This window comes from Patagioenas fasciata, chromosome W (assembly GCF_037038585.1).
Source record: "Patagioenas fasciata isolate bPatFas1 chromosome W, bPatFas1.hap1, whole genome shotgun sequence".
NCBI classification, from domain to species: domain Eukaryota; kingdom Metazoa; phylum Chordata; class Aves; order Columbiformes; family Columbidae; genus Patagioenas; species Patagioenas fasciata.
Genome location: NC_092559.1, coordinates 49,866,836 through 49,878,226, shown reverse-complemented (window position 1 = coordinate 49,878,226; position 11,391 = coordinate 49,866,836).

The window sequence follows — 11,391 nt, the reverse complement described above, 5'->3', positions numbered from 1 at the left end:
AGAGAAATTGCAAGTAATTGGGGCCAAAAGGGAACCTTTCCAGGTTCCGATCATAAAGGGAGTAGAAATTGAAGATCCCTCTAAATATGGAGTAGGGTCCTTTCTGTTAGTACCTGAAGCAGAATATAACTTATTGGGGAGACATCTAATGATTGAATTAGGGATTAACTTAAAAATACAGGATAAAGAAGTTATTGTAAAATTGTGTGTTTTGACAGCTGAAGATGAGGCTAAAATTAATCCCGAAGTATGTGTCCTGGTTTTGTTAAAAAACAAGTTTCTCTTTTAGTGCAGCAGGTGATGGCACAGGGCCAACATCAACCCAAGGGGCATCAGCAGTGCAGGGAGGAGAAGAAGTGACCACCACTCGGTCCTTTTCTCCAGGTGAGCTGAGAGATCTGTGAAAAGACTTTAGTCGTTGTGAAGGTGAGAATATTTTAACCTGGCTGCTCCGATGCTGGGACAATGGGGCAGAAACAGTTGAATTGGAAGGTGGTGAAGCCAGGCAGCTGGGATCTCTGTCAAAAGATTCCACCACTGATAGGGCAATTTCAAGAGAGTCTAATGCCACTACCCTCTGGACCCAACTCCTGGCAGCTATGAAAGTCAGATTTCCCTACAAGGAAGATTGTATATCCAAGTTAGGGAAATGGAATACTATGGAGAGAGGTATCCAGTTCCTGAGAGAATTAGCTGTGCGAGAGATCATCTACTTTGGACCAAAGAGCCAAGAGGGGACAGACCCAGATAGAATCAATTGTACACGACCTCTGTGGTGCAGATTTGTACAAAGTGCACCACCTGCATATGCTAAGTCATTGGCAGGAATAGTCTGGTCAGCTGGAGGTGTACAAAATATTACTGAAGTGATTGAGCAGCTCCGGAACTTTGAGGACAGCCTTGCTGGTTCTCTACGGGCTTGTGTCTCTGCTGTGGAGAAACTGTGTGAAAAATCTGATGACCGGTTTGAAAAGCTGTTGCAAGAAATCAAAGAGCTCAGAGAAGACACATACCATTCACGACCTGCACAAAGCTATGTTTCAGCTATTAGGAGAAGACGTTTCCAATCTCGAGACAGAGGACAGGCAGCCCACAAAAAGAGGTTCACTGTGGTTCTTCCTGCATGAGCAGGGAGAAAAAATGAATAAGTGGCATGGAAGGCCTACCTCAGAACTTCAAGAACGAGCACGTGAGATAAAAGGAAAAACTCCTAGGAAGGTGGCTGCTCCAGTTTACAAAAGGAGCAGAAGAGATTCTGATGCTCTTGAAGCAACCTCTAATTCACACCCAGAGACTGTGCAAAACAGGAATTAGAAGGGCCCTGCCTCCAACCAGGTGGAGGAAAGGGATAACAGAGTTTATTGGACTGTAAAAATACAATGGCCTGGTACAACACACCCCCAGGAGTACAAAGCTTTAGTGGACACTGGTGCTCAGTGCACAATAATTCCTTCTAATTATAAAGGAACGCAATCCATCAATATTGTTGGAGTGACTGGGGGATCCCAGGAAATGACTCTTGTAGAGGCTGAAATGAGCCTAACTGGAAAAAACTGGCAAAAGTATCCCATTGTGACTGGTCCAGATGCTCCGTGCATCCTTGGCACAGACTACCTCAGGAGAGGGTATTTTAAAGACCCAAAAGGGTATAGGTGGGCATTTGGTATAGCAGCTGTGGACACTGAGAAAATTAAACAGCTGTCTGATTTGCCTGGTCTTTCAGATGATCCTTCCGTTGTAGGACTGCTGATGGTTGATGATCAGTCAGTTTGCAGAAGTGAAAGCCATCCAGCTGGCTTTGGACATTGCTGAACGAGAAAAGTGACCAATGCTTTATCTCTATACTGACTCATGGATGGTAGCAAATGCCTTGTGGGGGTTGCTACAGCAATGGAAGAAAAGCAACTGGCAGCGCAAAGGTAAACCCATTTGGGCTGCCACACTGTGGCAAGACATTGCTGCTCGACTAGAGAGCCTGCCTGTGAAAGTTCGTCATGTAGATGCTCATGTACCTAAAAGTTGAGCCGCTGAGGAACATCTAAACAACCAGCAAGCGGATCAGGCTGCTAAGATTAAAGTAGCTGAGGTGGACTTGGACTGGCAACATAAAGGTGCACTTTTCCTAGCTCGGTGGGCCCATGATGCTTCAGGGCATCAAGGCAGAGATGCAACATATAAATGGGCTCACAATCGAGGGGTGGACTTAACTATGGACACTATTTCACAGGTTATTCATGAATGTGAAACTTGCGCTGAAATCAAACAAGCGAAGCGGTTAAAGCCTGTATGGTATGGGGGGCGATGGTTAAAGTATAAGTATGGAGAAGCTTGGCAGATTGATTATATTACACTTCCACAAACATGTCAAGGTAAGCGTTATGCACTTACAATGGTGGAAGCAACCAGTGGATGGTTGGAAACATATGCCGTACCTCATGCTACAGTCCGAAATACTATCTTGGACCTTGAAAAGCAAGTCCTTTGGCAACACGGTACGCCAGAAAGAATTGAATCAGACAATAGTACTCATTTCAAAAACAGTATTATAGACAATTGGGCCAAAGAACATGGTATTGAGTGGGTATATCATATTCCATATCATGCACCAGCCTCTGGGAAAATTGAAAGGTACAATGGTTTGTTAAAAACTACACTAAAGGCACTGAGTGGTGGAACCTTTAAAAACTGGGATTCACATTTAGCAAAAGCCACTTGGTTGATCAACACTAGGGGATCAGCGAATCGAGCCGGGCCTGCCCAATCAGAAATTCTACGGACTGTAGAAGGAGATAAAGTCCCTGTAGTACGCATGAAAAATATGTTAGGAAAGGCAGTCTGGGTTACTCCTGCCTCAGGCAAAGGCAAGCTCATTTGTGGGACTGTTTTTGCCCAGGGACCTGGCAGCACCTGGTGGGTGATGCTTAAGGATGGAGAAATCTGGTGTGTACCTCAAGGGGATTTGATTTTAGGTGAAGCTGTGCAATACTGAACTGCATGATGTGAATTGTCATAGTAACAGTGTTTAATAAGTGTCTTTCAGATCAGGACAGTGATGATGAAACCAGAGCTAGCTTCTTTAAGTGGCACCTGACAACTTCTTTGAAGTTGATGTCTTAACCCACAAACAGTGGTCATGAGATGCACTTGTACCATTTTTCCTGCCCTGGGAGACTGTTGTGACAAAATGAACTTAATGAACTTTTCAAAGGATGATCCACTGATTAAGATTAATTACTCCTGTGTATATATGTACATGTGTATATATATATATATAGTAGTAGTGATTAATTATATTGTATTGATAGATTGTATTGATAAGGTTTAAGTATTCAGTGAATGGCATATTATAAGGGGTGGAATGTCCTGGTTTTGTTAAAAAACAAGTTTCTCTTTTAGTGAATTTGCCTGTCAGCTAAAGCCTTCACATTAGCTGCATTTTCCTGGAGAACCAGATACATGTTTTGGTAAACCTAGCAGTGGAATGCAAACTTATTGATAAGCATGGATGGACATCTCGCGAGAAGGGCAACGAGAAACCGGTGACCAAGAAACTGACCAACGGTGCATAACATCCCATTCATGTGAATACTTCATATAAAAGCGGGAGATCACGAGGATCTTGTCCTTTTTTTCCCTTTTCCTTTTTCCCTTCTGCTTATGACCGACATTAGGAGAGGACCTTGCTAGTCGTCCCTGCGAACTGAGGCCTAGTGAGAGACTGAATCCAGTTCCGGTTGGCTACAGAGTCTAATCCAGGACTTTGGGTGCTGGCTCTGCAGTTGCTGAGACTTACAAGATTGGTTTTGTATATTTTGTATTATTTTCTCTATTCTTATTAGTAGCATTAGTAAAACATCTTTAATTTTTCCAACTCTCTTCTCTCTGTCCTTCTTTCCCTCCCGATTGCCTGTCCTGAGTGGGAAGAGGGGAGAGGGAGGGGCAAAAGGGGGAAGTGGGTGGGAGAGGAGGTTAACAATACATCTGCCAGGGTTTTATTGTCACCCCACAATCTTAACCCTTGACAGTATGGTACACCCCGGAGTCAGTAGGAAAATTAGACATTACTCCCTTTGAGGTCACTATTAGGAACCCCGAAATCCCAATCAGAATTAAACAGTACCCTATGTCTCAGGAGGGATGACAGGGGTTACAACCGGTAATTGAAAGATTATTAGAACAAGGTTTACGGGAGCCTTGTATGTCCCCACATAACACCCCTATTTTGCTCATTAAAAAATCAGACGGCTCTTACCATCTAGTACAAGATCTAAGGGAGGTAAACAAGAGAACTATCACTAGGTTTCCTGTGGTAGCCAACCCATACACGCTTTTAAGTCAGCTTTCTCCCGAATTTCAATGGTATAGTGTAATAGATTTGAAAGATGCATTTTGGGCTTGTCCTCTGAAAGAAGAATGCCGGGACTATTTTGCCTTTGAATGGGAAAACCCTAGAACTCATAGGAAACAACAGTTTAGGTGGACGGTACTTCCCCAGCGGTTTACAGAATCACCTAATCTGTTTGGGCAGGCCTTAGAGCAAGTACTAGAGACTTTCGAACTAGACCTTAAGGTGACTCTAGTGCAGTATGTGGACAATTTGTTATTAGCTGGAAAGGATCAGGAAACGGTCAAGAAGGAGAGTATCAAGTTATTGAATTTTTTAAGTCTAAAGGGATTAAAAGTGTTCAAGTCCAAGCTGCAATTCACTGAAGAGGAAGTAAAATATTTAGGGCACTGGTTAAGCAAAGGGACCAAGAAATTAGACCCAGAAAGAGTAAATGGGATTTTATCACTCCAAGCGCCAAAGAATAAAAGGCAAGTAAGACAGCTGCTGGGACTCTTAGGCTATTGTATGTTGGAATGATAAAGGACTCAGCACTCCGATTCAGTGTGAATCACGCAAAAAAACATTTATTACAGAAACATGTCTCCTTATATACGCAACTATTCTGTAATCACAAATCCACGCTCCAGGCATGGATTCGCTAAATGAGTATCATGGGCAGTCCACACGCTGGAGCCCCACTGATGATAGGTCCGACGACTCACGCCATGCTGAGGCCCTGTTAATGAAGAAACGCCCCTCTTTCTCACAGCAGATTCTGTTCTCAGCTTCTCAAAGTGGCCTTGAGATTCCTTTGGGCCTGACTAATTCAACAACATATCTCCTTCTAACGAAACCCCTTCACAATTCCCCCTTTTTGTTCTTGAACTAGTCAGGCCCCTTAAACAGCATGCTGAATCGTCTTTGAAATACACTGCAACATAGGACACGTGATTAACAACATAATTACAATTACATATAATGTAGCTAAACCTTACTTAATAAGATTAAACAACTATCTGCTTATACTCAAACCTTCATATCATATATAAAACCTTAATTCTACTTATGACAACCTTACCAACGCACTATTTTAGAATAGTCAGACAACTTAATACAATATATTCTCTTAAATTCCTAAAAGATCTATAACTGCGCAGTTTATAGAGTAACGTACTTAATACCATCAGCATACGCTGATTATTGACTTAATATCTTAAAACTTATATTAACCTATTCATATGCTAATTATTGACTTAATATCTTAAAACTTATATTAACCTATTTAAAAGATCTATAACTTAATCTTAATATCTCTTTTAAAACCTTACCAGTTGCTAAATTAGGTTACCATGGTAGAAATATCTTATACTTTTACCTTATCTATGCATAGATTATCTAATTGTAATATCACCCTTTTGGGACTCTTACTATCTGTTCAAATTAGCATTCTCTATGGAAGGTACCTTATCTGTTTACTAATAAGCTTTTAGACCACTGGGTCTAAGAGTATCTATAACACTGAGTAAGAATTCATGGTTTACATTTGAGACAATTCTCACAACTTATCTCCCTCCTGTCCTTCTGCATCTGTCGAATCTTTGTTGTCTTTATTCAACCATGGCTTGATCCATTTCGCAGGAATCCATTTTGATCCTTGGTCTGTAATGACACAAGCATAACCTTTTCCCCAAGTTATTAATTGGAAAGGACCCTCCCATTCACCAGTAACTCCATTGCGTATTTTGACCTGACATTGATTTTCTCTAAGGTCTGTCAAGTGTCCTTTTAAGCTTGTTCCATGACGAATCATAGGTGGAATGCCGAACCCTTGCGGAAGGCGTAAAAAGTTCAAGACATATAATGCTTTGCTTGGTCTGTCAAGTGTCCTTTTAAGATTGTTCCATGACGAATCATAGGTGGAATGTCGAACCCTTGCGGAAGGCGTAAAAAGTTCAAGACATATAATGCTTTGCTTAGTCTGTCATGTGGAGTAGTGCAGTCAGTTCCCCCTTTTTGTTTGTCAAGCTGATGCTTGAGAGTTCGATTCATCCTTTCTACCAAGGCCTGACCAGTAGGAGAATTTGGTATCCCTGTAATATGCTTAACACCCCACAACTGAAAAAAGGTGGCAGTAGCTTTGGCGATATAACCAGGTGCGTTGTCTGTCCTGACCTGTGCAGGAACTCCCAAAGCTGCAAAAGCAGAACGTAAATGTCGTTGCACATGTGAACTAGTTTCACCAGTCTGAGCAGTGGCCCATATGGCGAAAGAATATGTATCAATAGACATATGCACATACTTCAGCCTGCCAAATTCAGGGACATGTGTGACGTCCATTTGCCACAATTCCAAGGCTCCTAATCCTCTTGGATTGACTCCTGCACCCAGCCCTGCTGAGATGCGCTGACAATCTGCACAACTTTTAACAATACCTCGGGCTTCACTTTCGGACAATGAAAATTGCCGCTCTAAGACCTGAGCAGACTGATGGAGGAAACTATGAGAGCGTACCGCTTACCCAAACCTATCTACTGGAGGTGGAACCCAGGCAGGAGCTAAATCGCCTTGAATTGTCAGATGACTACGGATATGTGTTATGAAGTATCGGTGTTGTCTCTCTTCGATCAACAACCATAGTTGCTTGAACAAAGACATCAGTTGTGCATCCTGAACCTCTTTGAGCAATGATCTTTCAATGCGAGCTACCACACCTACCACATACAAAGAATCACAAACAATATTCACTGGGCTATGAGCAAATCTGATAAACACTTCTATTACAGCCCTGAGTTCCAAATGCTGAGTCAATCCTTTCAGGTCAGTTAGTATCACATCGTGCCATTTTCCATCTGTTTTCCATGTAATTGCTGCTTTCTGCATTTTGCCCCTTGTGTCAGTGAACACTGTGGGTCCTTTAACAGGAAATTCTGAGAGAAGAGAGGGACCCTCCTCCATTGATCCCATATTCAAAACTGACATTAACTTGTGTGGAGGGGAAAATGTCTTAATTAAAGCTTGAGAATCTAATAACGCAATCTGAAAAGGTAAGGAGTTCTGCAAAGCCCACTGTAAATATTCTGAAACGAGGGGAACAATGATATATGCAGGCTCAGCCCCTGAAATTTCGACTGTTCTCTGCCTACCTTTCATTATAAGCTGAGCAAAGACCTCAACCCTGGTTGTAATGGTTCGTTTGAGTCGAAAATACAAAAACACCCACTCTAAGATCTTTAACGGCTCCTTACCAGTTGTCCATTGCATTATGAGAGCAAAAGGATAGTTAGTATTGTTTACAATTAGTAGTCCAATTACATAATCTGGGTTCCACCTATGGCTGAAAGCTTTTACAAGTTTGGACATAATCTTTTTCAGAGCAGCATCCGCCTCAGCAGTAAGCGTTCTAGGAGAGCTAATGTCACTATCCCCTTTTAGCAGTTTTACAATTGGAGCTAAATCCTCACTAGTGATCCCACAAATGCTCCGGACCCAATTCAGATCACCCACTAGTTTCTGCACATCATTTAAGGATCGAATGACAGGTCGACATACTATTTTCTGAGGTTTCACTGTGGACTGAGAAATTTCCCAACCAAGATATTTCCATGCTGGTTGAATTTGTACCTTTTCTGGAGCAATTTGCAATCCTCTATGCTGCAATGTATCAGATACTTCGTTTATCAACAAATCAGTCGAAAAAGTTTCCCCAGCTATTAATATGTCATCCATGTAGTGGTAAATCACTAACTCAGGATGAGATTTTCTGATTGATTGCAAGGCCCAAGCTACATAAATTTGACACATAGTTGGGGAATTTTTCATTCCCTGTGGCAAAACTACCCATTGATACCTTTTCGCAGGTTCAGCCTTATTTACAGAATTTATGGAAAATGCAAAACGTTTACAGTCATCAGGATGCAAAGCAATGGTGAAAAAACAATCTTTCAAGTCAATTATTAAGATCTGCCAATTTTCTGGAATCATGACAGGGGATGGTAATCCCGGCTGTAATGCTCCCATGTCTTCCATGGTATCATTAATTTTTCGAAGATCATGTAACAACCTCCATTTCTTTGATTTTTTCTGAATAGCAAACACAGGAGTATTCCAGGGACTTGTAGACGGCTCTAAATGCCCTTTTTCAAGCTGTTCCTGTACTAGCTCTTCGACATGGGCGAGTTTTTCTTTACTGAGCGGCCATTGATTTACCCATACTGGATCATCATTTTTCCACTGTAATTTCAGTACTGGTCGCCCATCATCAATGGCCGCTTCTAGAAATGCTGTTGTTTTGTCACCAGAGTTGCTCCTAGTTGTCCTAACACATCCCGTCCTAATAGAGAAACAGGTATAGACATTACATAAGGTCGTACAGAGCATAGTGAGTCATCAGATAACTTCATTTGTAAATGATATTTGCTCACCTGGGTATTCTGCATACCCCCAACACCCATGACTGATATTTGCAGAGACTCGAGAGGCCACCAAGCTGGCCAATCTTTTTTGCTGATAATAGTCACATCTGCACCTGTGTCTACCAGAATTTTAAAATTCTGTGAACGACCAGTTTTATCTAAAAGAGTCACCTTTTCCATTGGCTTTGCCTTACTAATGTCTAGACCTAAATACAACTCTGCATTGTCCGTAGAATCAATGCTTCCTTCTGCACATTCTTTGATTGAAACTTTTGGAACGTTTGCTTTAAATGGAACCAATTGACCTATCTTTGAGCCTTTGGGAATATGGACTGGTGGACTAAGAGTTCATACCATAATAGAAATGATACCGGCAAAATCTGCATCAATTATATCTGGAAGTATAAAAATGCCTTTTCTAGTGACAGATGATCTCCCTAGAAGCAAAGCACTTAAACCATGCCCTAATGGTCCAGTCATGTTTGTTGGTATGCATTGTATCTGAGAGTCAATTAATGTTACATCTTTCATAGTTTCTACATCCACTCCGGCACGCCCTGAAGTGGCAGCGGTGACTGTGTCCAAGCAGCCTGAGACCTTACTTGTGTCATTGCGCCAGGTCTCGGTGCGCTCGTTTCCCCGTTTCCCGGTGACTGCCCACTTTTATGAAGACTAGACTTACAGTCCTTAGCTTTGTGCCCAAATTTTCCACAGCAGTGACATACATTATTGTCTATTGGACCTCCTTTATCACTCTTATTTGATCTGCGGTAAGTCTGATTGACATGACATTGGAATCTGCAATGCCCTGTTTTTCCACATTTGAAACAAACTCGGCCTGATCTATCTGGATTGTGAGCTAACAGGGGTTTAATAGCAGTCGCAAATGCAGAAGCCATAAGACCAAATTTTTCTTCGTCTGAGCCCACCCTGGCACAAGCATCCATCATCTCAGCTACTGAGCTACGCTTTGGTAAAGCAAGCAAAATTTTCTTACAAACTGGGTTAGCATTCTCAACTGCGAGTGTCATAAACAAAGATTCTTTTACATTGGTATCAATCGGTGCCCTATCCAAGGCTTCCCTTAGGCGGTCAAGAAAAGCCATATACGATTCATTGTCCTTTTGCTTTACCTGAGTGTACGAAGGGACTGTTTTACCTTCTTCCGGTAGAGTTCGGAAAATATCTCTTGCAAGAGAGGAACTCTGCCGCAAGATGGCAGTATTTAGCTGTGCTTGCACTTGAGGGTTAGCAAATTCTCCTGCCCCTATCAGCTTATCTTTTGAAGCAAGGCGCAACGGGTCTCCCTCCTGACGGTCTAAATTAAGAATAGATGCTTCCTCACAAGCATCAATCCATCTACTTCTCCAGAGAACTTCTTGCATTGGTGTTAGTAGCAATGTAACTAGCTGACGACAATCATGAGGAGTTAATATTTGCCCGTCAAAAAGAGTATTAATAAAGCCTTGTGTATATTTTCCATGTAAGCCATACTGCTGCACCGCTTTTCTAGCCTCTTTTATCTCCTCCCAACGCAACCCAGCCCACCCAGGATTCTGATTACCCTGTGCGTCTCGCTGGTAAATGGCTGGGTATGCACTTGTTATTTCACCTTCTATCATTGCATTTCTGATAATTCCTCGCCAATGTTTTTTAAGGTCATAATTATTTGTAGAACCCGAGCCCCCCGACGCACCCCCCGACGCACCCCCCTTTGTGAAGGGGTTTCGTTAGAAGGAGATATGTTGTTGAATTAGTCAGGCCCAAAGGAATCTCAAGGCCACTTTGAGAAGCTGAGAACAGAATCTGCTGTGAGAAAGAGGGGCGTTTCTTCATTAACAGGGCCTCAGCATGGCGTGAGTCGTCAGACCTATCATCAGTGGGGCTCCAGCGTGTGGACTGCCCACGATACTCATTTAGCGAATCCATGTTTGGAGCGTGGATTCGTGATTAGAGAATAGTTGCGTATATAAGGAGACATGTTTCTGTAATAAATGGTTTTTGCATGATTCACATTGAATCGGAGTGCTGAGTCCTTTATCGTTCCAACACCCCTTCTCGTCACCATCAAAACAATCGCCTTCCTGAGTGCTGGATTCTTTCACTAATAACTGATCTATTTTTTCGCACAGTTCTTTTGCCCAGTTCTTTTCCGGCGACTCCTTCTGTTCTGTTGGAAGAGTTGGAAGGGTGGAAGGCGGTGAAGAAGGACATGGATCAGTAAAAGAATTGATATTACACTTATTTACGACTTTAGCATTCTCAACTTTCACCAGTCCTTTTGACAAATTATCTGACTCCAGTTCTTTGGACTTCTTGGTCTCTCCAGGGTCGTGTGATGGCACAGGAGGCCATCCACTCGGTAATTTTCCTCCCTCCATCCCAGACTGTTGTATCATTGTGGGCGCCGAAGGCACAACAGGGCATGGAGTAAGAAGGGTATCAAAAACACGAACTGGATAAGCTTCACAGTTATTTTTAGAGTTCTTATCAGGCTGTAACGCTGCAAAAATTCCAGTAACCGCAACCCATTCAGCCTTAAATTCTTTTAAGGTGGAAATTATAAGCTTCCATGTAGTCGCTAATGATTTAGCTTCTTTATCTCCGTCGCTAACCTTATCCCATAATTTCTGCCCTATATCGTCCCAAAGT